This window comes from Microcaecilia unicolor, chromosome 8, assembly GCF_901765095.1.
Source record: "Microcaecilia unicolor chromosome 8, aMicUni1.1, whole genome shotgun sequence".
Lineage (NCBI taxonomy): Eukaryota > Metazoa > Chordata > Amphibia > Gymnophiona > Siphonopidae > Microcaecilia > Microcaecilia unicolor.
The window spans coordinates 204,879,086-204,906,561 of NC_044038.1; positions in this window are offsets into that span (position 1 = coordinate 204,879,086).

Consider the following 27,476-nt stretch of genomic DNA (forward strand, 5'->3'; position numbering starts at 1 on the left):
CACATCCTGCTACCAATACATATCCTAAGAAGACATCTTCTATTGCAGGAGGGACTGTGGAAGACAGGAGAGCTAGACTGAATCCTGAGACTGTTGATGACTTCTTATTCATCCACAGATTAAAAAAATCATAATGGTGCTTCATAGGGCATATTTCTCCCCTCTAGGTCATACACAACAGGTTGTATTTTGTACCTCTGGACATTTTAACAGGGTGGATTAGGATTCCTTGGGGTAGTAGAAGTCAGCTTTTCTTGGGGTTGGACTGGTAGAGGGTGGTGGTGGTGGTGGTGGGAGGTTTATTATAGCAGCTCATTGTTGTTATTGTTTTCTATTTGTAATTTATATACAACAGTTGCACTGCATATTGTTCCTTTTTATACTTTAATAAACAGTTTTAAACATAAAATTATGTGTTCGAGGCTTCTGCAGATGAGACCGGAGCCCATGGGAATGGGTCGGGGACAGGGACAGAACCTGCGGGGATGGGGTGGGGATGGAGACAGGGCATGCGGGGACGAGCTGGGGATGGAGACAGAACCCATGGGGACGGGGCGGGGACAGGGACAAATTTTATCCTCATGTCATTCTCCAGTGCATACAACAACAAAATAAACAACAAAAGAATTGCAGAACATATAACCCAAAGCTGTAGTAAGGAGGGCAGTAAAAAACACAACCATCAAATATACAATAGATACCACTTGTAAAATAAGAGGTGCTGGGATTTGGCTGAGCAGTCTTATGCTAGTGCAGGGGGAGTGTTCATCAATAGGAGCCCAGATTTTACAGAAAGAGGTCAAGTGACCTTGCTTGAAAGCTGCTGCTTCCTTTTATCTACGAAAGGCACATAAGGTGTTCCACCATTCAAAAAAGGAAATATTATTGTTGTTCTTCCAATGTACAACTATAGTGTGAAGCGCTAAAGACATCATCAAGTTAAATGGTTTGGAGAAAGAAGGATTCAGGGATAATCCAGGTGTAGAAGACCGGAGGATGATGATCTTGTAAGTAATTTAATTTCTGAATTGTTTCACAATCAATATTAATACATCTGATCATCATTTATACATTATATTTCAATTGTTTCATATTGAATATGCTTTTTTGAAACATTGTTTTTACTATTGATTGTTTTTTTTAATAATTGTCTTTTAATTTACATTTGTTATTTTATGTTGGTGCATGCATTTATTTCTGGATGGTATGTTTCTACACTTTTAATACATTTGAATATTTTGGTTGTTTTTATAGTCATGCATGTGTGTTTATCTTTTATTTATATACTAGGGAGAAAGGCCCGTTTCTGACACAAATGAAACGGACGCTAGCAAGATTTTCCTCGGAGTGTGTATGTTTGAGTGTGTGTGAGAGTGACTGTGTGAGAGTGAATGTGCGAGTTTGTGTGTGTGACAGAGAGAGAGTGAGTGTGAGAGTATGTGTGCATTACACAGACTCTCTGTGAGACTGCTGCCTGGGTAATCTTTTCTGCCCTCTGTTCTGTGGTGTCTCCCTTCCGATATCTTCTGGCTTTCAGGCATTTGTGTGTTTATTTATTTCTGTCCCAAGGTTCTATTATCTTCTCTGTTGCTTCTGGGACTATTTCTCTACTTCAGGTATCCTATATGGCTGCTTTGGACTACGATGTTGTAGCCTTTTGCCGTCTGCTCTGCGTCTTCTACTGTCCTCTGAGCTGCTGTGCTCTTTCAAGGTTTCCTGTGATCTTGTCTCCCCCACTCTGGGATCTTTCCTGCTCTTTATGAAATGCAGTTTGAAGATAGAAACAATGCTGGAACCCAGTGTGACAGTATGAGTTGAGTTTGCTTCTTGTAGGAGCCTATAGTATTGTTCTGTGTTGTAAGCATAGTTCTGAATTGCAGTGCAAAGTGCCTCTCTGCGTCTGTGTTTCAGTAAAAACCCTGCTGTTCATAAGCATGCACTTTCCACAGAGAGGTCTAATCTCTGCCCCTCTGAATTATACCAGCTTTGGCTCTTGTTTTCAGTGGTGGCGATGTGGGGGGGGGGGTGGAGGGGGGGAATGGTGGCGATCCTGGGGGGGGTGGATGGGCGGGACACGGCACGAGGGGCGGGAGGGTGGAACAGGGCACGCGGAACTTAGCCAGCTGGCTGTTCAGATCAGCTGGACTCCGAGGGCGGGACTATGAGAATGAGTGCGATTTCTGTGGTTGGTTCCTTCTCTTGACGTCGCGTTAGCATGCAGCCTTCCCTGCCCTCGGAGGGCAGAGCGATTACGAAGCCTACGAACACTTCAGGGCTTCACACTGCCACGCTGGCACGGAGTCAGCTTCAGAACGTTGGAGGTGCTTTTTATTATATAGGATATGTAAATGTGAATATTATTTTTGGTTTGTTTTTTGTGATTATAGATTTTTTGACTCCTGAGGCAGGCTCCTATGCACCAAAACACAAATCTGTGTCGAGTCTGATCAATAAATCTATTTTTTACCCTTGAGTTGGAATTCGATTGGTCCTCCCCTGCTGTTTTCTTTTTGCATGCTAATGGCAATATTACTCCTCTGTTTACAAAGCCATGCTAGCAGCTGCTGGAGCAGTAATGCCAACACAGCCCATCCTGCTTTGTAAGCAGGAGGATTAGTGCATAGCCATTAAAGCAAAAAAAAAAAAAAAAAAAGCATTTTTATGGCTTCTGTAAAAATGGCCTTAGCGTACTGGAAAGACCGGTGTATGGGTGTGCAAGGCCACTTTTTAATCACAGCTTAGTACAGGGACCCCATAATGCTTAAATTTAACAACTTACTCAAATACATTTTATAAGGTTAATCTGTGCAATAAGTATGGATAAAAAAACTACTCATCTGTAATACACTATACAAAGTGTCAGCAGCAGAAAACTTCAGAAAAAGCAGAGGGGTAAAGATATACATTTATTAGTATGCATTTGCTTTGTTAGCATACCCTAATGAAATTTCATAAACATTAAAGCAACTTAATGAGTATGAACCTATGAATAAATGAGTGTTTACTTTATTAGTACATACCAGAAAGTTCTAATGCATGTTATATATTTTTTTAAAAATAAAACAAATACGTGAAAGGAACCAATAAATTGTCCAAATATTGGGAGAAAAGCCCAAATCAACTGAAAACAAAAGAATAATGTATGCCTTTCCACATCCTTACAGACAGGCATAACCCAAAATAAAGGGGTGTATAAAAACTATAAGAATGGTTACAAAATCAGTCATAAACAGTCACTAAGGGCCCCTTTTACCAAGCTGTGGCAAAAGGGGGCCCGTGTTGGCGTCGGCACGTGTTTTTGATGTGTGCCGAGGCCCTCTTTTTCTGCAGCAGGTAAATGGTAGATCTTTATTTTCTTCAGGTGGTAAGGCTCCCACTACCCGACTACTGCTGGATGCACATCGGTGCATAAAAAAAATAAATATATTTTTGTAGCGCTGGATATGACGGTGTGCTGGGGGTGGGAACTACCTCTAGGCTGCTGCAGTAGCCCTGTGGTACTTCCTTTTTATAAGTACATATAAGTACATAAGTAATGCCATACTGGGAAAAGACCGAGGGTCCATCGAGCCCAGCATCCTGTCCACAACAGCGGCCAATCCAGGCCAAGGGCACCTGGCAAGCTTCCCAAACGTACAAACATTCTATACATGTTTTTTCTGGAATTGTGGATTTTTTTCCCAAGTCCATTTAGTAGTGGTTTATGGGCTTGTCCCTTAGGAAACCGTCTAACCCCTTTTTAAACTCTGTCAAGCTAACCGCCTTCACCACGTTCTCCGGCAACGAATTCCAGAGTTTAATTATGCGTTGGGTGAAGAAAAATTTTCTCTGATTTGTTTAAATTTACTACACTGTAGTTTCATCGCATGCCTCCTAGTCCTAGTATTTTGGGAAAGTGTGAACAGATGCTTCACATCCACCTGTTCCACTCCACTCATTATTAGATATACCTCTATACCTCTATCATGTCTCCCCTCAGCCGTCTCTTCTCCAAGCTGAAAAGGCCTAGCCTCCTTAGTCTTTTTTCATAGGGAAGTCGTCCCATCCCCGCTATCATTTTTAGCAAGCAGTCAGCCCACGCTGGGCGTCGGGTTTACCGACGCTTTGTAAAACGAGTCCTAAAATCCTAGTGTGTGTGTGTGTGTGTGGAGAGGTGAAGGGGAGAGATGGAGGAGCTTGCATGGGGCTACAGGGGGGGGGGGGGGATGAGTATATATTGTATGCTGTTTCTCTTTAACAGTTACAATGTGCTGTCCTTAGGTGCTTTTGTACCGTAATTCCATCAAGATTAAACCTACAGTTCTGTTTACTCTTCAGAATTCTGCACTATAAAATACTCCTGGGGCTTCCTAACACTGTCCTTATCTACTTAATTTATCCAGCATCTACATTTTTACGGTTTTCTTTTTATGGTCTCCATGTTGCAGTAATGGGATTTACACATGGCAAGCATTCTTACAAAACCAAAGCTCAGACAGAACCCTAACCTAATCTGAGCTGATAAAGAGCTTTCATTACTATCAAATTGGATCATTTTAGGAGACCTGGGAGAGATTCTAAAATCCTAGACTAGTCATTATGTTGAATTAAAACAGAAAAAATGTGATAAAGCTCACCAGAATCTGTATTAAGTTTGGAAACCTTTGGCTACATGGAATCGAACTTATCAGGTTCAGTATTTTCTTTAACATACCAAAAGGTTTCATGCAGTTTCAAAAAGAACAGAAAATGCTATTCTTGATAAACGTGTCCATATTTTTACAAGCCATATTGTGATGAATAGAATCTTGTTGTGTGATACAGATACAGGGACAGGGCATCTCATGCTCTGTACTGTAAGGGGGTAATTTTCAAAAGGTCACCTAGAGTTAGACGCAGGGAGAATCAGCGATAATTGCGAAATCTATATCTGCAATTATGCGTGCAATTGCCATGATAGAATATTAGTGCAAGTCCTACGTTACATGCCTAACTTTAAGAGCAAGCACTTAAGTTAACTTAATGCAGGGCTTTTTTTGAGGGGGTACTTGGGGGTACTGAGTACCGGCACCTTTTCCATTGTCTTCTAAAATTGACCCATGGTCCCCAAGTTTTAATGAAAGAGCTCAGGCTCTACACACAAATTCTGTCTTGTCATAGATTCTGTGACTGGTTGCAGGGGGCCTGGCTATTGTGGGGTGGGTCCCTCAGTGATCACCCCACCCCTGAAGGGTGGCCTGACATTTGAGTACCGGCCAGGGGGGTAGCCAGACACCCAATTTTGGGTGGGCCTGGGCCCAAGATGGGTGGGCAGAAGAATTGTGCCTTGTCCCACAAGTGATTTGGTTTCTCCCTTTCTCGCCTGCATGCCATATGGTCTCTCAAACATCCCCCCTCCCCCGCATACCTTTTATATAGCAGATTTTAACCGGCAGAAAGCAGCAACTAATACACTCTGCTCATATTGGCCCCACAGCCTTCCCTCTGATGCAACTTCCTGTTCCTGCATAGGTGGGAATACATCAGAGGGAAGGCTGTTGGGCCAGTGTGAGCAGTATGCATCAGTCGCTGCCTGCTACAGGTGAAGGTCTGCTATTTAAAAAGAATGCAGGAGGGACAGTTGTTGGGAGTTTTCAGCTGGTGGAGCTTGGGGATTCCTGCCAGCCATATCATAGGTGTGCTGCTACTGGGTGGGCCTGAGCGCAAAGTGGATGGGCCTGGGTCCACCCAGGCCCACCCTTGGCTACACCACTGGTACCGGCACCTTTTTCACTAGCAAAAATGTACTGACTTAATGACTGGTGTAAATCCTCATGACTAACATAACTGATAGCATTCTATAACCCGTGGGCATATGTGCTAGCCACATCCCTGACCTGCTCATGCCTCTTTCCTTGTCCACTCCCCCTTTGCAGTTCCACACTATGGATTTTGCGCACACAGGAGGTCCCTTTACTAAGTTGCGGTAAAAGGGGGCCTACGCTAGCGTCAGCGCATTTTGTTTTTGACGCACACTGAGGCCCTCTTTTATCCAAGTAGGTAAAAGGCTGTCTATTTTTTTCTTTTTAAAGAAATGGCCATGCAGTAAGTGAACCACTTTCCGGGCAGCCATTTCAGGGAGGAACACTTACCGTCACCCATTGAGGTGGTGGTAAGGGCTCCTGCGCTAACCTGGCAGTAATCGGACAGCACACGGCACTGCCCGATGACTGCCAGGTAAACACCAGCGCTACAAATATAGAAAATATTTTTGTAGCACCAGAAATGGCGTTGCGCTGAGGATGGGAACTACCACCGGGCTGCTGTGGTAGCCTGTCAGTCGTTTGGCACGCGGAAAGCCCACTGAGGGCTTACCACCGCTTAGTAAAAGGGCTACACAATTTCAGTAGCGTAGCAAGGGTGGGGCGGTGGGGGGCGGTCCGCCCCGGGTGCACGCTGCTGGAGGGTGCAGTGAGCAGCCGCGCGCCTGTTGGCTCCGCTGGTTCCCTGCTCCCTCTGCCCCGGAACAGGTTACTTCCTGTTCCGGGGCAGAGGGAGCAGGGAGCCAGTAGAGCCGACAGGCGTGCGACTGCTCTCTGCACCTTCCAGCAGCCAAGAATGCACCCGGGTGGGGGGGGGGGCCTTGATGCGCCGGGGGGGGGGGGGTCGTGCTGCACCCTGGGGGGGGGTGCGCAGCGGCGATCCGCCCCAGGTGGCAGCCGACTTAGGATCGCCACTGCACAATTTGTACAATACCGATTAATGGCAGTTATGCACATAACTGCAAATTAGTGCCAATAAATACTCATTAACACCGATTATAGCCATTTATTGGTTGTTAACAACAATAACTTGCTAGTTGCTAATATAGAGTTTGTACTTAGCATTCATCATTCCTTTACCTTACTTTAGACACCTGTGGAGAATTACCCCTGTATGGGTCCCAAGAAAGTTGAAATTTAGCCATAGTACTGGCTCCCACCACCTCTCTAGGGGGTCCTTTTACTAAGGTGTGCCAAAAAATAGCCTGCGCTGTTGTAGATGCACGTATTGGACTTGCGCAGATCTATTTTTCAGCGCGCCTGAATAAAAGGCCTTTTTTGGCTGAAAATGGGCATGCGGCAAAATAAAAATTGGCGTGCGTCCATTTTGGGCCTGAGGCCTTACCGCCACCCATTGACTTAGCGGTAAGGTCTCACACATTAACTGAGTGGTAGTCATCTGCACGCGTACCATGCCTATTACCACCCGGTTAGCGCCACGCATCGGAAAATTTTCTGGCACACGTAGCAGACACGCCTACTGCCCGGACCACACGGTAGCTGGGCGTTATTTCCAAATTGGCGTGCATTGGGCACTTGTAGGCGCCTACGTGGCTTAGTAAAGAGGCCCCTAGTAGTCTACTGGAGGCCTTGTCACCTTCCTGTTGTCCTTTGCTGAATCCAGTACCCAGACCTCCCTCCCATATCTCACCATCAGGTTATGGAAAAAGTTCACACCAGGGGCGTAGCTACGTGGGGCCACGGGGGCCTGGACCCCTGTAGATTTGGCCCTGGTCCCCCTTGCAGATCGCAAGTCTTCATTCTGTTTCTGTGTGTCTGACTCAAACAGAATGAAGGAAGAAGAAGACCTCGGCTGGCAGGGGTTGGGTTGGCGGCGGGAGGGGGGGTCAAGAGGGTCGTCGGCGAGGGGGTCAAAGTTGTTGTTGTTGGTGGTGGTGGGGGCGGTGGGGGGGGGTCGGCAATGGCGAGCAGGGGGGCTAAAATCTGCCCCTCATCTTGGGCACTGGACCCCCCTCCCGCCGAAGTCTGGCTATGCCCCTGGTCCATACTGCTTCTTGATGTTATGGCCCCTCCATGCAGGTTACCTCAGCCTTTTTGGAAGTCTGATGCAGCCATGAAAAAGGTGTGAGCAAAATCCAAATAAATAATAATATTATCACTGCTGTTAGGGTTGTAACTGGTGCTCTGTGCAGATGAGTTCAGCTACATTGGGAACCCGATGTAGCTGTGCACATTCTCCGCACACTTAACTTGAATTGTCCCCTCTTTGGTCCTCTAACTGTTCACATGGCTGAGCAAACGTTTGAAATAAAATGGAAAGTCTTAGGAAATTTTCTGTTTATTTCACTTCATTTTTAAGGCAAAATGAATGACATTTTATTCAGTTGCCCAGCCCATTTTCTTGTACAGCAGATATTCACAATGGTACTGGGTTCTGATCAGTTGGTGACTAGGGCACAATGTAAGCATTATGCTATGATCTCTGTAAATTTTCACTTTTCATGGTGCACATAAAAACATATATTGCACATTATTACCTTATTAAATACATCAAATCAGAAGACATTGAACATTTCTGCATGCTGCTTGATGAGCTGCATTTTTCTGCATGTTTATTTAGGGAATACATAAGCATTGCCATACTGGGACAGATCAAAGCTCCATCAAACCCAGCATCCTGTTTCCAACAGTGGCCAATCCAGGTCACAAGTACCTGGCAAGATCCCACAAAGTACAATACATTTTATACTGCTTAGCCTAGAAATAAGCAGTGGATTTTCCTCAAGTCCATTTTAATAACAGTCTATGGACTTTTCTTATAGGAAGCCATCCAAAGCTTTTTTTTTAAACACCGCTAAGCTAACTGCTTTTACTACATTCTCTAGCAACAAATTCCAGAGTTTAATTACACGTTGGGTGTACTTTGGGCAGCAAGATTTACATGAATTTTGTACTTTAGAAAAATGCATGTATGTCTCAGTTTCCCATTGGCATGTACACCTCCTTCAAGTTTATTTATTTGTTAGGATTTATTAACTGCCTTTATGAAGAGAGTCACCCAAGGTGGTATACAGCAGGCAGAATTTAACATAAAACTTACAATTTTATCAGCAGCATAACAATAGTAAAATGACTAAATATAAGCATAAATACAATCAGTGAAGTAAACTTGGAGATATATGAGAGCCCGAGCAGGGGGTTGGGCGCGGCCAGAGGAAATAATACAGCCAAACAAAACAGTAGAATGCAAAAAGTAAGTATTTCTGTTCATGTACCCTCAGGCCTGTTTCTTCACAGAGCCCGAGGCACAGAATGGGTAAACCCCAGTGGTTTCAGCAAACAGCAGTAAGCCGCCTCTGGCAGTAGTCTGAGACACAGTCCTGCGGCTGCGGGGTTGCCACGCCCCAAACACAGCTTTTCGGTTATATTTTACTTGTCAAGTCTGGCTCCAGCTAGACCTCCAGCAGAGCTTGCAAAGTTCAAAATGTTAGCAGCAAGGGCTTACCTCAGTCAATCACAGCAGCTAAATATATGTAGAACAGGCATAGATTGGGGCTTCACCTCTTTCTTCCCTGGGCCTGTCTTGCCTCTGCCTGTCCTTCAAGGTTGCCAGATTTAAATAATTTTCCCCTCCCAAAACCAGCTCCAAACTAGCTCAAAACCACACACCCCGCCCCCGCCATCATCAACCCTGCCCCCGCCGTCATCAACCCCGCCTCCTTCGTCATCAACCCTGTCCCCGACGTCATTAGCCCCGCCTCCCGCGGGATCGAAAAACCGCACTCGGACGAGAAAAAAAAATGCCCGGCCAAATCAAAAGCCGCCCAAAAAACCGCAACCCGCAAACAGCATGAAAAAGCCGCAGGGGGTCGCGGAAAGCTGCCCAATTGGGCGGGAAAACCGCCCATCTGGCAACTTTGCTCTCCTTCCCTTTAAATTCCCTGGTTTCAACTTCGCCCTGCCCAGCTCACTTCCTCCTTAGGAGGGACCTGTACTCTTAAGGTGGCCCTGGTTAGTTACAGAGAGCGCTTTCTTATGGGTGAGGGGCAGTGGTCTATAAACCCCGTCACAAGATGCTAAATTGAAGCATAGTAAGAGGACTAACATGATGCAACATTAGAAATATACACATAGATTTAACAGCACTGAAAAACAATCATATAACAGAAATATGATGAATGTCAGTAGAATACAAATGATGCCATAATAGACAGCATGGAAGAACATTCAGACAACACAAATATGATGTTAATGCTCTTTCTACAATATAATGAAACATCTTACTCTATAGCCGAGGGCCAAGTGCAGATATATAGATAGAGACAAGATGGGGACTACAAAATCAATTGGGATAAATAGATGGGTAGCTAAACTCAAGGAAAGCACTATAGGGACACAAATCCTTTTAATTATATAGCTTGAACACCAATCTTCTATTGAAGAGACAGGAAGTCGTTTGTTTAGGAGGTATTTCCATTTTGTTCATCAGATCTTTGCAACCAGAATTGCTCAAGAATAACCCATTGACCCCAACGCAGACACTGTGTGGCGAAACACGGCTCGTGTTGGGTCATTAATTCAAGATTGGAATTCAACTATATAATTAAAAGGATTTGTGTCCCTATTTATAAGGCTCTTAGTGCTTTCTTTCTGCTGTTTTGGACTTTGTCTTGTACTTCGTACCCTCTCTCTGTGTGTTTTCAGCTAAACTCAAGGCAAGTTATACGAACGATTTTCTTGCTTGTATCTGAGCTTGGGATAAGAACCTTAGGAGAAAATTGTGTTTACCTCTCTAGCATTCAAAACCACCTTGAATTCCCAACAATTAGCATTTTGAAGAAGAACTCCTTAAACAGTCCACCGCAGACATGCAAGTTTCTTTATTACCACTCAGACCTGAATGTAGTACTATTTACAAAGGTAAAGCCCTGAATGATACTGCTTTTTTGATTGCTTTCTTATGTAAAATAGTTTGTTATCATGTACATTGTGCCAAATATAGACATTTTATAAAAGGTTCCATGTTCAATAAGCCAATTATAAAATATGGTTGCAATGGTTTTCCAGCCTAGATACGCTATACATTATCCTCATAATCAGACAGTGCAGATATGCTTTCAAGGTGGCCCTGGTTAGTTATAGAGGGATCTTTCTTAAGGATGAGGGGCAGTGGTCTATAAACCCCTTCACAAGATGCTAAATTGAAACATAGTAAGAGGACTAACATGATGCAATATTAGAAACATACACATATATTTAACAGCACTGTAAAACAATCATATACCAGAAATACGATGAATGTCAGTACAATTTTGAAAATTAATTGTAAACCAGCCCTAGCTCTAGGACCTGTCAAAAGAATGCTCCTTGTAAATTAAAGAGACCTCCTGGGATCAAGTCTGGCAGCCTGGACCCTCTGACTCACCTCTTGAAGAGCTACTATGCATCATTTCTACCCCATGTAGACTTGGCAGAGGGGATAAGAAGTGGGGTGAGAGCTCCATGGGGGGAGGGACAGCCATAAGTCTGGGAGGTTTTTTAAGATATGTATGTATATATATATATATATATATATATATATATATATATATATATATATATATATATATATATATATACAGAGAGAGAGAGAGAGACTGATTTTTGTCACCCCTAGTGATAGAGGGTACATCAGCATGTGGGTCCACACATTTCCCTTGACAGGAACTGCCTGCCCTCTAGTGTACCTGGCCCTGATGTGATTTGTTATGGGTTAAAAAAAATTTTTTTGCATGCCTTGATTATGATATTTTATGTATTTATAGTTTTACATATGCCCACAGACCCCTAACGAAGGCTGGTGTGCTGAAACTTGGCTGAGTCCAGTCACTGTGTAATAAATCCATTTGAAGCTGACCTTGAGACTCCTCCTTCCACTGGAATACCTCTGCTTTGTTTTGGTTACGCCTGCAATCCAACATTTCCAAGGGTCAGGACTGTGAAGCTTCCAACTATGTGGAATTTTCTATTTGTTCCCCCTTATTTTCCTTGAAGACTTGGGGCCTGCTGGTTTTTCCCTAAATGTGAACCCTTCTCTTGCCCCCACCCTTCATAAACAATGACTGGCCCTGCCAGTAACAATTTCTTTTTGTTGGGTAGGGGGTCCACATGCCATTTGGGGTTTTTTTAACATTTTTTTGTTCTCTATTTCTTTTTCTTCTTCTAATATTCACATTATTGAAATGCAATGAAAGAACAAGAAACCAAACCAAACCACGAAATGACACCTATCAAACTGCTGAACTCCCATCTTTGTATGTTGTCCCTTCAAAAAGAAGCTAGAAAACATAATTAGTGTAATGTGTCAGATAAACAGTTTAACATCGTGTCTTCACACACTAACATGAGTAGAGGAGCTCATGGAAATGAATCCTATAGACTGAGGCAGATGGATGTCAACTGCCTTTCTCAGGAGTGAAAATAAGTTTGGCTGAAATTCAGCTATGATGCAGCTTTAATAGCAACAATTTCAAAGGCATTTATTAGGTGAATTAGTATTTACCCTGGTAAATTGGCCAGCCCAAAAGATGTCCCCCTTGAAAAGGCAAAATATGGGTACAGGCTTCCAGAATACTTACACTTTTATTCAGGTTAAAAAGAGGCGTTGTTAGGGGTACATTTAGTCTGAGAGAGGCAACAGCATGTGTGCATGGAATTTTCTGATGTATGTATGTTATTTTGCTTCTGACAGCCTGCAGAAATAGCTGGTGAAGCGCTACCTAGGTTTAAGCAGCTAGAATTCATATAAATTGTGATATTCTAGTAATTTACATGCATATATAAGAACATATGTGAATAAATGACTATTTTCCCGCTAATGCTATTGTGTAAAATCATGCCCAGATGTGATGGTATGTACTTTGTTTGTGGGCAAACACATAGATGCAATTTGGATGGATTGTGGGTGATGCATACATTTTTGTACCATGTATGCTCATGTCCATGACTACATCCAATATGGCAGCCAAGACCTTTCAACCTAGTTCAAGTTTCAAGTTTATGAGGCATTTGTTATCCTGCCCATCAAGAAGCCATCTGAGAAATTCAGAAGGTTTTGTTCTAAAGGTGATCAGAAAGGAGTAGGGTAGAACAAAGCAAGAGCGCCAACAACAGTCTTAGTATGTAAAGTAGTTATAAAGGCTGAAAGAGGAACCACAATCACACTATAGGACAGTATTGGCAAAGCACTGAAACGAGGGAAGAAATTTTCTATTGCAAGCTCGAGCCAGTTTTGTAGCCGTTAAAGTGCACAAAATTGGTCTGGAGCAGACTGAGCTTCTTATCTTTCTCCCTAAACCAACCTCTCCTCCTCCCCCATTCTCTGTTTCTGTAGGTAACACTTTCATCCTTCCTGTCTCATCAGCTCGTAACCTTGGGGTCATCTTTGACTCCTCCCTCTCCTTCTCTGCACATATTCAACAGACTGCTAAAACCTGTCATTTCTTTCTCTATAATATCACCAAAATTCGCCCTTTCCTTTCTGAGCACACTACCAGAACCCTCATCCACACTCTTATCACCTCTCGCTTATTCTATTGCAACTTGCTTCTCATAGGTCTCCCACTTAGCCATCTCTCTCCTCTTCAATCTGTTCAAAATTCTGCTGCACTATTAATATTCCGCCAGTGTCGTTATGCTCATATTAGCCCTCTCCTCAAGTCACTTCACTGGCTTCCTATCCATTTCCGCATACAGTTCAAACTCCTCTTATTGACCTATAAGTGCATTCACTCTGCAGCTCCTCAGTACCTCTCCACTCTCATCTCTCCCTACATTCCTCCCCAGGAACTCCGCTCACTGGGTAAATCTCTCTTATCTGCACCCTTCTCCTCCACTGCTAACTCCAGACTCCGTTCCTTTTATCTTGCTGCACCATATGCCTGGAATAGACTTCCTGAGCCAGTACATCAAGCTCCATCTCTGGCTGTCTTCAAATCTAAACTAAAAGCCCACCTTTTTGATGCTGTTTTTAACTCCTAACCCTTATTCACTTGTTCAGAACCCTTATTTTATCATTCTCACTTTAATATTCCCTTATCTTTTGTTTGTCCTGTTTGTCTGTCCTAATTAGATTGTAAGCTCTGTCGAGCAGGGACTGTCAATTCATGTTCAAGTGTACAGCACTGCGTACATCTAGTAGCACTATAGAAATGATAAGTAGTGGGTGTAGTAGTACTAAGTAAAAGCGTCATTAAAAAGGAAGGTTTTAGGCTGACTTTCCAATTTCTCAAGAGAGGTCTCCAGATGTGAGGCAGTAATACATTTCAGAGGCTGGGACTGGTATTGGTAAAAATGCAGTCTCAAGTAGTATCATACCTGATTTTTCTGAAAGTAGGGATAACCAGGCAATTTTGTTGGGATGAGTTAAGGGCTTGGGAGAGTAGAAAAACAGAGTAATGGATCATGAATACCAGCAGTATGACTTTACATGTAATCCTGTGGGAGAGGGGTAGTCAGTGGGCTGCTTTTAGTAGAGGAGTGACTTGATTTATCACCTCTCGCTTAGACTATTGCAACTTGCTTCTCACAGGTCTCCACTTAGCCATCTCTCTCCTCTTCAATCTGTTCAAAATTCTGCTCCATGACTAATATTCCGCCAGTGTCATTATGCTCATATTAGCCCTCTCCTTAAGTCACTTCACTGGCTTCCTATCCGTTTCCGTATACAGTTTAAACTCCTATTATTGACCTATAAGTGCATTCACTCTGCAGCTCCTCAGTACCTCTCCACTCTCATCTCTCCCTACATTCCTCCCCAGGAACTCCGTTCACAAGGTAAATCTTTCTTATCTGCACCCTTCTCCTCCACCGCTAACTCCAGACTCCATTCCTTTTATCTTGCTGCACCATATGCCTGGAATAGACTTCCTGAGCCAGTACGTCAAGCTCCATCTCTGGTCGTCTTCAAATCTAAGCTAAAAGCCCACGTTTTTGATGCTGCTTTTAACTCCTAACCCTTGTCAGTCACTTGTTCAGAACCCTTATTTTATCATCCTCACTTTAATATTCCCATATCTCTTGTTTGTCCTGTTTGTCCTAATTAGATTGTAAGCTCTGTCGAGCAGGGACTGTCTCTTCATGTTCAGGTGTACAATGCTGCTTACGTCTAGTAGCAGTATAGAAATGAGTAGTAGTAGTAGTATTTTTCATCCCCAGTGACAAGTTTAATAGCCATAAGAACGTAAGCATTGCCATACCGGGACAGACTGATGGTCCATGAAGCCCAGTATCCTGTTTCCAATAGTGGCCAATCCAGGCCACAAGTACCTGCAAGATCCCAAAACAGTAAAACAGGTTCTATGCTGCTTATCCTACAATTAAGCAGTGGATTTGCCCAAGTCTTAATAATGGCTTGTGGACTGTTAAGAAATTAGCCAAACTTTTTTAAAAACCTTACTAAGCTAACTGCTTTTACTACATTCTTTGGCAACGAATTCCAGAGTTTAATTACACATTGAATGAAGAAATATTTTCTCCAGTTTGTTTTAAATTTACTACTTAGTAGCTTCATTACGTGCCCCCTAGTCCTAGCCAGGTTTGTATGATTTGTAGGTGTTGAGGCCTTTGTATAGTGTGTTACAATAATCGAGATGACTGAAGACAGGAAGTGGACTAAAATTTGAAGTGCAGAATGTTGAAGCAAATATCTGATGGAGTGCATCATTTGTAATTTAAAGAAATATTGTTGGACAACTAAGGAGATCCGAGCCTGAAGATTAAAGGCACAGTCTAATGTGACTTCCAGAATCTTAAGTGAGGGAGGAAACAATGGAGACTTGGGTGCCAGAAACTAGAACTGGAGTTCAGAGTGTTAAGTTTCCTTGTTCAGATTTCAAGAGAGCCCCACTCTAGTCTCAGGGTGGGAGGCTTGAAATCTCAGGGGTGCTGTCATTGCCAAAAATGTCATTGGCAAATGAAATCTTCCTGTTTTTTGTTTGTTAACGGCAGGTCATTGGCATTTCTGTCATTTTAATGACTGCCCATCACTTGTTCTTGGGTTCTAATTGTACAATAATTATTTCATACAGCATGTCCTAGACATACAGTAAGTTGAATGACTCAACGGAAGAGGGCATCAAAAGAAGTCCATAATAAGCCCAGTATACCCAAAAATCTCACATTTTCAACATCTTTTTTCTGAAGGAAAGAAGGCAAACAGTGTGCCTGTAAAAGGAGTCTTAACACCAAACAAAATGGCAGATGACACTGGAAAATACATTTAGAAGCAGGAGACAAAAGGCTTTAATCCAGGTCCCTTCTCACCCCTTTGAAACAAGTTTAAGAAAAAAGGTTATCTGATTTCTTTTGGTTATTAAAACTACGTCGAGTCATACTTTATGAAGTGATCCTATTAGCTGTTCTCTCTGCCTGATACAGTGCTTCCAGCAGGCTGCAAAATGATTATGAAAATCTGAGCAATAAGATCTGAAGAATAAGTGAACTGGCACACTTCGGTAACCTTGAGACATGTTTCATACATTAGAAATGTCTTTGTCCCCGAAGAACACTTGATTCATTTAGTTTTTCCAATTCTCTTCAAATCTGAATTGTATTTCCTGTATATTAAAATACAGCACAATCCACACATATCTATTTAAATGAGTAGCACAATGAATACTGGAGACCTACAATTTTCCCTGCTTGCCTCAATGAAAGCCAGTTGGTGTTTGCTATAGCTAAAGCTTGTCACACACTGTGGGAAGCAGGACAAAGAGCTGGGGACTGTGCTTTGGGGGTTTTTATAAGCATCCACTGGATCTCATTTGCAAGATGCTCCACTTTTTGTGTGAGATTCCCCCCCCCCCCCTCCCATCATGATAGTATAAGTAATCATCACCGATGGAGTTTCTATATTTCCTTGCAAGCTGCAATACCTTGATTTTGGCCCACCTAAGAATTATCCAAAGATGTTGTTTGTTTATTTATTTATTAGGATTTATTTACCCCCCTTTTAAAGGAATTCACTCAGGGGTCCTTTTACAAAGGCGCGCTGAAAAATGGCTTGCGCTAGTGTAGGTGCGCGCAGATTCATTTTTTAGTGCGCCTGTAAAAAAGGCCTTTTTTAAAAACTGAAAATGGACGTGCGGCAAAATGAAAATTGCCGTGCATCTATTTTGAGTCTGAGACCTTACCACCAGCCATTGACCTAGCGGAAAGACTCACACGGTAACTGGGCGGTAATGACTTACGTGCGCTAAATACCACTCAGCGCGCGTCCGTTATGCACACCCAAAAATAAAAAATATTTTTCAGACACGTGTATTGGATGCACGCCAAAAATGAAATTACCTCAAGAGTCATGTGGTAACTCCATTTTGGTGTGCTTTGGGTGCGCATAGACGCTTACATGGCTTAGTAAAAGGGCCCTTCAAGGCGGTGTATAGCAAAAAAAAGTCAGGCATAGGAAATAGACAATTAGAGCAGTGAAAATATTCAAATAACAACAGTGGTGTACCGAGGGGGGGGGGGTGGGGGTGGACCGCCCCAGGTGCTAACCAATGGGGGGGGGTGGTTCTAAAACTTCTACCTTCTCTGCTCCGTCGCTCCGCACGCTCCTTACACCTCTGCGGCTCGGGCTCAGGCTGACTTGTCTCCTCCCAGCGGCCCCTCTCCCTCCCTCTCAGTTTCGTCCGAGACGCGTCCCGCCCATCTGTAGAAGGTATGGGATAGTATGCTGAATTACAATGTCAACACAATACACAACAAAAGATTTTAATAGACAGCATAGGGTGTCAGCAAAGATGGAACATATTTGACCATCTCTGGGAAAAGATGACTAAATTCTACAGCAGCAAAAAAAATAAGGTTTGAATGAATTCTGTTAGAACAAACAATTTATAACACAACAGTCCAAACCCCAGCCTCTTATGTGAAAAAATTAAAAAGTTACAGAAATTCAAACATGTTAGTTTTTCAGTTTGCTTATGGGTTCATGACATGAAGCCATTCTCAACATTTTGGATCTAATACTTTAGTCACCTTTTCCCAGGGATGGTCACATAAATAAGGCAGTGTAATAAGATGAGAAAATAAGGGGGCTAATTTAGAGAAAGTTGCACATGAAGTCAGAAAGGTGCTTGAATATTATCTCCACTAGGGTAGGAGTAAATAAGCAAGTCTTTCTACAGTATGTGCAGTCAGTGTTACTCCTTGTGTATGTGTTACTAACAAGATAGTTACTTCTTCCATTAAAGGCCTGGATGAGACAAGTTTCATCTACTACCTGAAGTAGAGATAGTATTGTGTTAAGCAAAGCCTTTCAGGGAGTACTTTCCAGAGTGTGGTGGCTACTCCAGAGAAGGCTTGCTGGAGGGTAACACATTGTGTGATGTCCTTTGGATAGGGTGTGGTTAAGGATACTCCTTGGGATGACCTTAGTGGCCTTGGAGGTGTGTAGAGGGAGATCCTGTTCTTCAAGTACTCTGGGCTGAACTTTAAGATCCTTGAAGTTCAGACAAAGAGTTCTAAATTTAGCCCTGTATTGTACTGGTAGCCAGTAAAGTTTTTGCAAAAATGGTGTGACATGGTCACCTCACTTACAACCTTCTATTAGTCTTGCTGCAGCATTCTGAATCAATTGGAGCTGGTACAGATCCTTTGTAGTCAGACCAGTGTAGAGTGCATTACAGTAACCCAGTCCTGATGTTATCATGGCATGCATAACTGAGACAAGACTTGCCTTCTCAATGTAAGGAGAAAGGCAGCGTAGTTGTCGTTAATGATAGACGCAGCTTTTGAAGGTTGCTTGGTTTTGGGGAATCAGAATAAGTGCTGAATCTAGCTGTAGTCCAAGGTTGCTGACTTGTGATTTGAGGGGGAACTCGTATTTGTTAGGGACCCATAGAAGCTTGGTTTTATTTGGGTTGAGGCAAAATTTCTTGTTTTTTTAGCCCATTCTTGAATTGATGGTAGTTCGTTTTTTCAGGGCTGTGGGTAAGTCAGTTTCAATGGGGGATAAGTAGCTGCACATCGTCTACGTAGATGTAGAACTGAGTGTCCATCGATCGAATCAGCTCAGTTAGTGACTTGAGGTAGATATTGAACAGAATAGGTGACAGTATTGATCATTATGGTACCCTGCAGGTCTGTGCCCATGGTGATGAAGAGATGCCACCGAACAGAATGAACTGTTGCCTTTTGATAAATAGGATTTGAACCAAGCAAGTAGTGTGCCATTGGTACCTGTTTCTGCTAGTCATGCTAGCATGATATCATGGTCCACAGTGTCAAAAGCTACTGAGAAATCCAGCAGTACTAACACTGAGGCAAATCCCCTGTCTCGGTTTTTGTGAAGATCATCTAGTAGGGATACAAGCTATCTACGCTGATTGGCTTGTTAACTAATTAAGTTGTGCATACAAATTCAGAATACGACAGGATTTGCACCCACAACTTAAGTAATACTCTATAGAATACAAGGGTTAATGCAGAAATTAATGACTTAGAAAAAATATATTACAGCTGGAACATCTGCACCAATCCAATCCCTCAGTTATAGATACTTATTTGAAGTTGAAAAAGGCACGTTTTGCTTATCATAGTGCCCTAGGTAAACAGGCTAGTAAAGATATATTCATGAAATCAGCCGACTATTACACTGAAAGCAATAAAGCCGGCCATTTATTGGCAAACTATTTAAAGGCCAGAACTGAAAGAAACGATATAGCAGCAATAAAGAAAGACAATAATAGCATATTGGCATCTAATGATGATATAATTCATAGATTCAGAATGTTTTATTTCTCGCTGTATAATTCAGAAATAGCCTTTGACAACGCTGACTTATCCTTTCAAAATAATCTGGATCATCCCACATTATGAGGATGATAATGCGAGACTGTCTAAACCCATCACTGAGGCAGATGTTATATATGCATTCAAAAGCATGGCAAAAAAAGAAAGGCCTTGGCCCAGATGGCCTGACGCTAGAATTTTGCCTAGCTTTTCAATCCCTATTAGCCCCTCTGTTGATTTCGTTCTTTACCTACTTTATCTAATCAGGTAATGTTTAGGGCACTTTTACTGAAGCAACAATTTTTGTGTTACTGAAACCTGCCAAGGATCCCCTTTTAGTTCAAAACTATAGGCCCCTATCTTTGATTAATCTTGATGCTAAAATCTTCGCAAAGATTATAGCAGACTGGTTACAATTAGTCCTACCTTACTGACCTATAAGTGCATTCACTCTGCAGCTCCTCAGTACCTCTCCACTCTCATCTCTCTCTACATTCCTCACCAGGAACTCCGTTCACTGGGTAAATCTCTCTTATCTGCACCCTTCTCCTCCACTGCTAACTCCAGACTCTGTTCCTTTTATCTTGCTGCACCATATGCCTGGAATAGACTTCCTGAGCCGGTATATCAAGCTCCATCTCTGGCCGCCTTCAAATCTAAGCTACAAGCCCACCTTTTTGATGCTGCTTTTAACTCCTAACCCTTATTCACTTGTTCAGAACCCTTATTTTATCATCCTCACTTTAATATTCCCTTATCTCTTGTTTGTCCTGTTTGTCTGTCCTAATTAGTTTGTAAGCTCTGTCGAGCAGGGACTGTCTCTTCATGTTCAAGTGTACAGCGCTGTGTACATCTAGTAGCACTATAGAAATGATAAGTAGTAGTAGTATTATTTATCTGACAATACTCGGCTATTCACAAATGTTTTAATGCAATCACAAATTACCACCACTCTATATATTGCCATAGAATTGGATGCAAAGAAGGCATTTTATCATGCTGAATGGTCATTTCTTTTCCACGTACTGTGCTGGTTTGATTTTTCATCAGATACCATCAACATGATCAACATCCTTTACTCAGCCCCCTCAACTAAAGTCCAAATTAATGGGATAACATCGACACCTTTCTATTCCACAAGGGGCACCGGGCAGGGATGCCCCCTATCCTCATTGCTATTTAACCTTACTCTTGAAAATCTTCTGATTACCATCCACTCCTCTTCTAACATTCAAGGCATAGACCTTGGGTCTGTTTCAGCTAAAATCTCTGCTTATGCAGATAATGTCTTCTTATACACTACTCCTTCCTCCATCCTTGCCATTCTTGATGTCATCGCTAAATACTCATCTGTTTCTGTTTATAAATTGAATACCCAGTGTGTGGTGGCGGCGGCCAAAATACAAACAGGATGCTAGGAATTATTAGGAAAGGGATGCAAGATAAGACCAAGAATATTATAATGCCTCTGTATCGCTCTATGGTGCGACCTCACCTTGAGTATTGCATTCAATTCTGGTCACCGTATCTCAAAAAGGATATAGCAGAATTAGAAAAGGTTCAAGGAAGAGTGACCAAAATGATAGAGGGGATGGAACTCCTCCCATATGAGGAAAGACTAAAGAGGTTAGGGCTCTTCAGTTTGGAAAAGGGACAGCTGAGGAGTATATGATTGAGGTCTATAAAATCCTGAGGGGTAAAGAACAGGTAGAAGTGAATCGATTTGTCACTCTTTGAAAAAGTACAAAGACCAGGGGAAACTCAATGAAATTACATAGAAATACTTTTAAAACAAAGAGGAGGAAATATTTTTTCACTCAAATAATAGTTAAGGTCTGGAACTCGCTGCCAGAGGATGTGGTAACAGCAGTTAGTGTATCTGGATTTAAAAATGGTTTGGACAAGTTCCTGGAGGAAAGGTCCATAGTATGTTATTGAGATGGACATGGGGGAAGCCACTGCTTGCCCCAGGATTGATAGCATGGAATGTTGCTGCTAATTGGGTTTCTGCCAGTACTTGTGACCGGGATGGGCCTCTGTTGGAAGCAGGATGCTGATCCCAGTATTACTTAACTCTAGCACTTATGAAAACAGAGAAAAAAACCTTTACAAATTTTTTAGGGGTAAATAAACCTCCTTGCATAGCCCTTAACCCCCAGATTCTATATATTGCGCTGATTGCGCTGGTTAACAAGCTAATCAGCGCTGATAATTGCCAATTAATGAGTAATTATTGACACTAACTTGTCATTATTTAGAATTTGTGCTCACACCTGTCTAAGTGTATTCTATAGCGTAATGTGCATAAATTCTAATTTGCATAGTTGAAAAGAGGGTGTGGCCATAGGTGTGGAATGGGTGGGTCATGGATATTTCTAAAATCTATGTGAATTGTTATAGAATACACCCAGTCTGTGTCTAATTTAGGCATTGGCATTTATAACAAGTTTTACTTGACGTAACTGTCCTTACGTAAATTTAGACAAGCAGATTAGTGCTTGGTGTATTCTATATTCCGCATGGAAATTAAGGCTTATTCTATAAAGTACACCAAAATTAAGGCATACTTTATAGAATGCACTTAGGCGAATTTCATTTCAGCTCCGAATGTTTAGGCGTGATATATAGAATCCAGTCCCAAGTGGCTAAAATGTGCAAAAACATGTCACGGTGGTGACTGTTTCCTTGTCTGTGCTCACCTCGCCCTCTGGTGGCCTGAACCGGTGGCTGCTATGAACTGTCACACGTTCCAGACTTCAGCATAGTCCGGTCTGGATCTTCCAGGCTGTCAGACTTGCTTTTCTTGTTTGTGCCTGAACAGCACCCGTAGCTGCCTTGTGATTCCTGCATCTGAACTTCAGCTGCTGATGGGCTTTATTAGCCACCTGGAAACTTCTGTGTTTGCCTTTGCATTGTCTAAGGTCCCTGGTATGTGGGTGTGCTCTGTGCACTTCTGCCTAGTCCAGTTCTAGTCTGAGTTTCTTGCCTGGTTCTAGTTTGTTTGTGTGTAGTTAGCTTTGGTTTTATTGCTTAGTTCCTAGTCTTGTTTCTGGTCTGCATTTCCTTGTCTTGTGTCTGTGTTTCTTTTTAGTGACTGCTTGGCAGCTTTCATTGCTGACTCTCACCTGTCTGTGTTTCTGTCTTAGTGGCTGCCTGGCCGCTTTTAGTCCTGACTCTGTTGTGTGTGTTCCTGTTGGTATCCAGTTCCTGCCCTGTCCTGTAAGTCCTGCCGGCCACCTGCACCCAGGGGCTCAACTCCTGGGGAATGGTTGTCAAACGCAGGTGAAGTCTAGCTGTTCCTGCTCTGCCTGCCCCAGCTTGTTTGCCTCTGTGCAACTCCAGTCCGGGGTTCCAGTCCTGTTCTGCCTTGCCTCTGGTTTGGGGGTAGTTTTGCCTGCTACTGCCGCTCCACGGCAGTGGTCCAAGGGCTCACAAACCCCGTGCTTCCGTGAGAAGCCTGACAAAACACATGAGAGCGTTAATTTTCCGACCTTTTACGAATATCATGTACTGTTTTTATTAAGCCAAAATACTACATGGGTAACAATGAATGGCATCTTCAAAGCTCCCTTGTGGCTTCAATTTGAGGCTGAAAGGTGGAAGAACATACCTTTACAGTCCCTACCTTGGGCTTTTCAATCCCCCCTTCAGCAAAATGAACTGTTCTCCTCTTCTCAGCTTTTAAGACTTTAGACTCTTTTGTAAAGTATCCATATGCGTCCACTACTCATGTCCACATTTGGAATAAGCAAACTTGTTTACTGGCCAGTGTGGATTAAAGCAGGCATCTGGTATTGGACAAAATTAAATGGCTAACTTGGAATCACTTCAATCTAAATATAAAATTGTCTTTTCAACTTTATTACTAGTAGTTACAACTCATACACTGTATTTCCTCCAAACTGGACATTAGATCTCTTACTCCGGAAAACCCCAGCCGCTGGGACTTCTGTGCAGAGTTGTCTAAGGGATCAAGCTTTGCCTCCAAATGGAATAAAGTACAACAACAAAGGAAATTCAGCTCTTCATCTAGTCTAGAATCTATTTTGGAAAAATACTTGGATGTATCTGTAACTGCAGAACAATGGCAATACTTTTGGGAATCTTCAGTCAAATCCACTAGATCAGCTGCTTACTCCCAGACTATCTTTTTCAAATCGCACAGAGCTTTTTGGAAACCTAACAAACTCTCAAAGGTTTTCCAAAAATGTTGACATCAAGTGCTGGACCTGCAAATCCAACATTGGTTTAGATCATCTTCTCTTTAAATGCTCCTTTTAAAAGCCTTATTGGTCTTCAGTATGGAAAACAATCAGTCAACTGCTATCCATTTCAGAACCATTTACATATGAAATATTGATACTACTCTTGATTAATAACTACTCTTGATGATTATAAAGCTAAATTACTACGCATTCTTTTACATATTGCTATAAAAATGATATGTCATTGTTGAAAAGACCTGTCCAAGCTTAATCCATCGTATGGTGGAATAATATTTGCCTAATAGCTATATATGAGAAAGTGGCAGCAGAAAAGACAAGATCATTACCATCATTTCATAAAGCATGGGCACCATTACATGAATTCTCCAAGATTTTGTAATTTGTAATTTCTTGCTAAGGTATCTCAATTAAACTGTTTATGTTACTCTAGCATAGGGGTGTCCAACCTCGGCCCTCGCCAGTTCAGGATTTTCCCAATGAGATCTATTTGCATACAATGGAGGCAGTGCATGCAAATAGATCTCATGCAAATTCATTGGAGAAATCTTGAAAACCCAACTGAATTGTAGCTCTTGAGGACTGATGTCGGACAGCTCTGCTCTAGCAGAAGTGATCACCTTTAGTTCAATGGGTATTCTTCTGTTGTTAATGCTATATTATTGATTTGTACTGTTTGTTTTGTATATTTCTATATTGAAAAATTTCAATAAAACTTTTGAACCAAAAAAAACCCATTTCCTTCACCAGTCTCTTATAATGCACACAGAATAATGATGAAAGGTCCTTGTGGACTAGCAGTATATTCTCCGTATAATCGCTGGACAAGCACACACAACCCAAATTGAAAATATAATTTAAGGAAGCTGATAATTATGATGGGGAATGTTCAGAGTGGTTTATAATGTAAAAATATAGATAAAAAAAAAAGCAGGTACCAGTATAATGATACCAGCAGTCACAGACAATAGTACAAAACTCCATAATATTAAGAGAGAAAAGAGTGAAAATACAGTGAAGGGAGGCCCCATTAAATTCTGTATTTTTATAATTTTACCAGCAAAACAAGGCTCCTTGTTGGGATTATACTATGGAGTTTATGCTTCAATATTGAGGATGTGGGAACTTGTTTCACATTATTGAAGAAAGAAGCAGATAAGTGCATTCTACATTTTCCTGGTGCTGAATCTTCAGCATTTTTCCATGGATGGTGGCTACTGCTAGTATTCAGTAGATGGAATTTTTGCTGATGATTGAAGACAATTATAAAGTGCTGTTAATTCAGTATGAGAACTTTTCTCCATCTTTAGTTTGAAACAGCAGTTTTCTCCCCACAGGACATTGTATGATTCTTTAGAGTGGTAACTTATCTAAGTTTACTATTTTTATAGTAGCCATAACCTTGGATGCATAAAAACATACAAAAATAGAGCAACAAAAACAAGAATTCATCAATAATGGAAAGTGTTACAAGTCACGGCATTCATCATACTTGGTCTCCTTTGTGGAGTGCTGTCTCGGATGGTCTCTTGCATTTCTCCTTCTCCTTTCTCCTTCTTGAGATGGTTTTTGCACCCCCTCAACTTCTTGGTAAGTTCCTTGTAAAGACAGAGACTTCTCATAGATTCACCTCCTTCTTCAATGTTCTCAGTGCTGTTCAGTTTTCAAGGTGTAGGCATGAGGAAACATTTTAGACTCCATTCCTCCTTCTCCACTTCTGCTCCTTTTCCGTTATTCCAGTTCTGAGTCTCCACACACTCAGCCCAGTCCCTTTCCCTTGTACTGGGGCTTTCTTCTTCACTCATTCATTATACCTGCTCATCCTCTCTGGCCTAGGCAGAAAGGATTACAGCCATAATTTGGGTCCTACCTCCTATCACTCAGATCTCTTGCACTTGCAGCTCCACCACTCCTGAACTCCAGTCCTTTCCCTGACTCGGATTGTAGAGCTATCACTCACACTTTTTTCTTCTCTTAGAGATGGGATCCTTGACCCTTATTCTATCTTGAGGACATCTTGTATCCTGGGATTTAGCTGTAGTTCAGACTTAAACTCTCTCTTCCTCTACACCTCTGGTTTTTAGGAGCAAGCCTGCACACTTGGCATTTCCTTTCAACTCTCCTCTCCTCTCCTGATCTCAGAATTAGAGAACTGAGGTCCTTGGTGGGTTCCTACTTAAGAGACTTCTCCATGCTTCTCACTACCTGGTTACTGGACACCCATGTGAGAAGGAAGCAAGGAAGACCCTGGGCAAGTCCCTATGCCCAGTTCTTATACTTCCCTGCAAAATGTTAGCCTCACCTACTGCAGGGGTCTTCCCAGATTAGACCACTCTTCATTAGTTCACCTTCTACTAGTCTGCAGTAGTGTCCCCAAATTTTCCTTTCCTCTTGTTACTGCATATGAAAGAACATTGTGGTGTCCTGCTCCTGCTCCATCTGTTTCTTTGAAAAGGTGCCTCAGCAAACTGGGTATCCCCTTGCTCTCCAGTTAAATAGTGCATAACTCTTATTGACTTCCCAGCTGGTCCTCCTGATGGGTTGCAGAAGGGCACCCCCACCTAAAAATCAGCTTTTATTTAGTTCAAGCCTATACAACATCTGTCTTTTCCTTGCCTACATAGTCATGCATGGCTTTTTTTGTACCTGAAGTCTCCTGAGCACAGAGGCAGTGGTGTTTCAATCATTTCAATCCCCTGCTTCAGCTTATATTCTGGCAAGTTTTCAACCTACTGTAAATAGTTCTTTCATTGCGTGTGAGCATACATGCATGTACATGTGTGTTGTGTATACATTTGCAAACATACTGCTGTTTTAAGGTTTATTGTCCAAGAGAAAAAGAATCACATATATTCGAAAGCTTGCATTTCCAATATTTTTGTTCACTTTCAAAGGCTACAGAGACTGGCACGGAGTAGGGGGGGGGGGGGTCTGTTGTTTGAAAACAGCACTGGAAACATAATAAATAGCTGGAGTTACTGACGCTAACACTGTGAAAACATATTAATTTACTGCAGGTCCCAGTGGAGATCTAGTAGCTAAAAATGTCTGTTAATAGCATTAGTCTGTGGTACCTCACATTAGTAACTAGCTGAAAATTTGTTGTTTCATTTTGTGAAAGAATGCAAACATTTTATTTTCTTTTGTTTTGTCTTTTTAACTGGTCGGGCCAGCTTTCTTCCAATCATGGCAGCCTTACGGACAAAATACATGGTGGCACTCCCCAGATATTTACTTCTTCACTGCTCCATTGCTGTTTCTTCTGCTGTCAGTAAGGGGCACTTTCCTACAGCTAAAAAACAATGCACGACCTAACTATCTTCCGAAGGTTACTGAAAACTGATCTGTTCAAGAAGGCATACCAATAACATTCGCCTTCAATACTAAATAATAAGACTGCACATGAACTAGAAACACCAAACTCCTATCACTTGACTGATTAACCTCTTTGATATAAACGAACAAGCACCACCAATTTAATCCTTATGTTGAATGTAGTCTTTTTATAGTTGATGACCTAATGTATGTTACAATTCCAATCTATCACCAAGAACCAATATACAATACTATAATGTATTCTTCTTTTCCATGTATGTATGCACCTTAATGCAATGCCTTTGTAATTCTGTTACCAGGAAATGGCAATCGCCATTACGGCAAATGCAAGCCACATTGAGCCTGCAAATCGGTGGGAAAATGTGGGATACAAATGCTACAAATAAATAAATAAATTTTATTT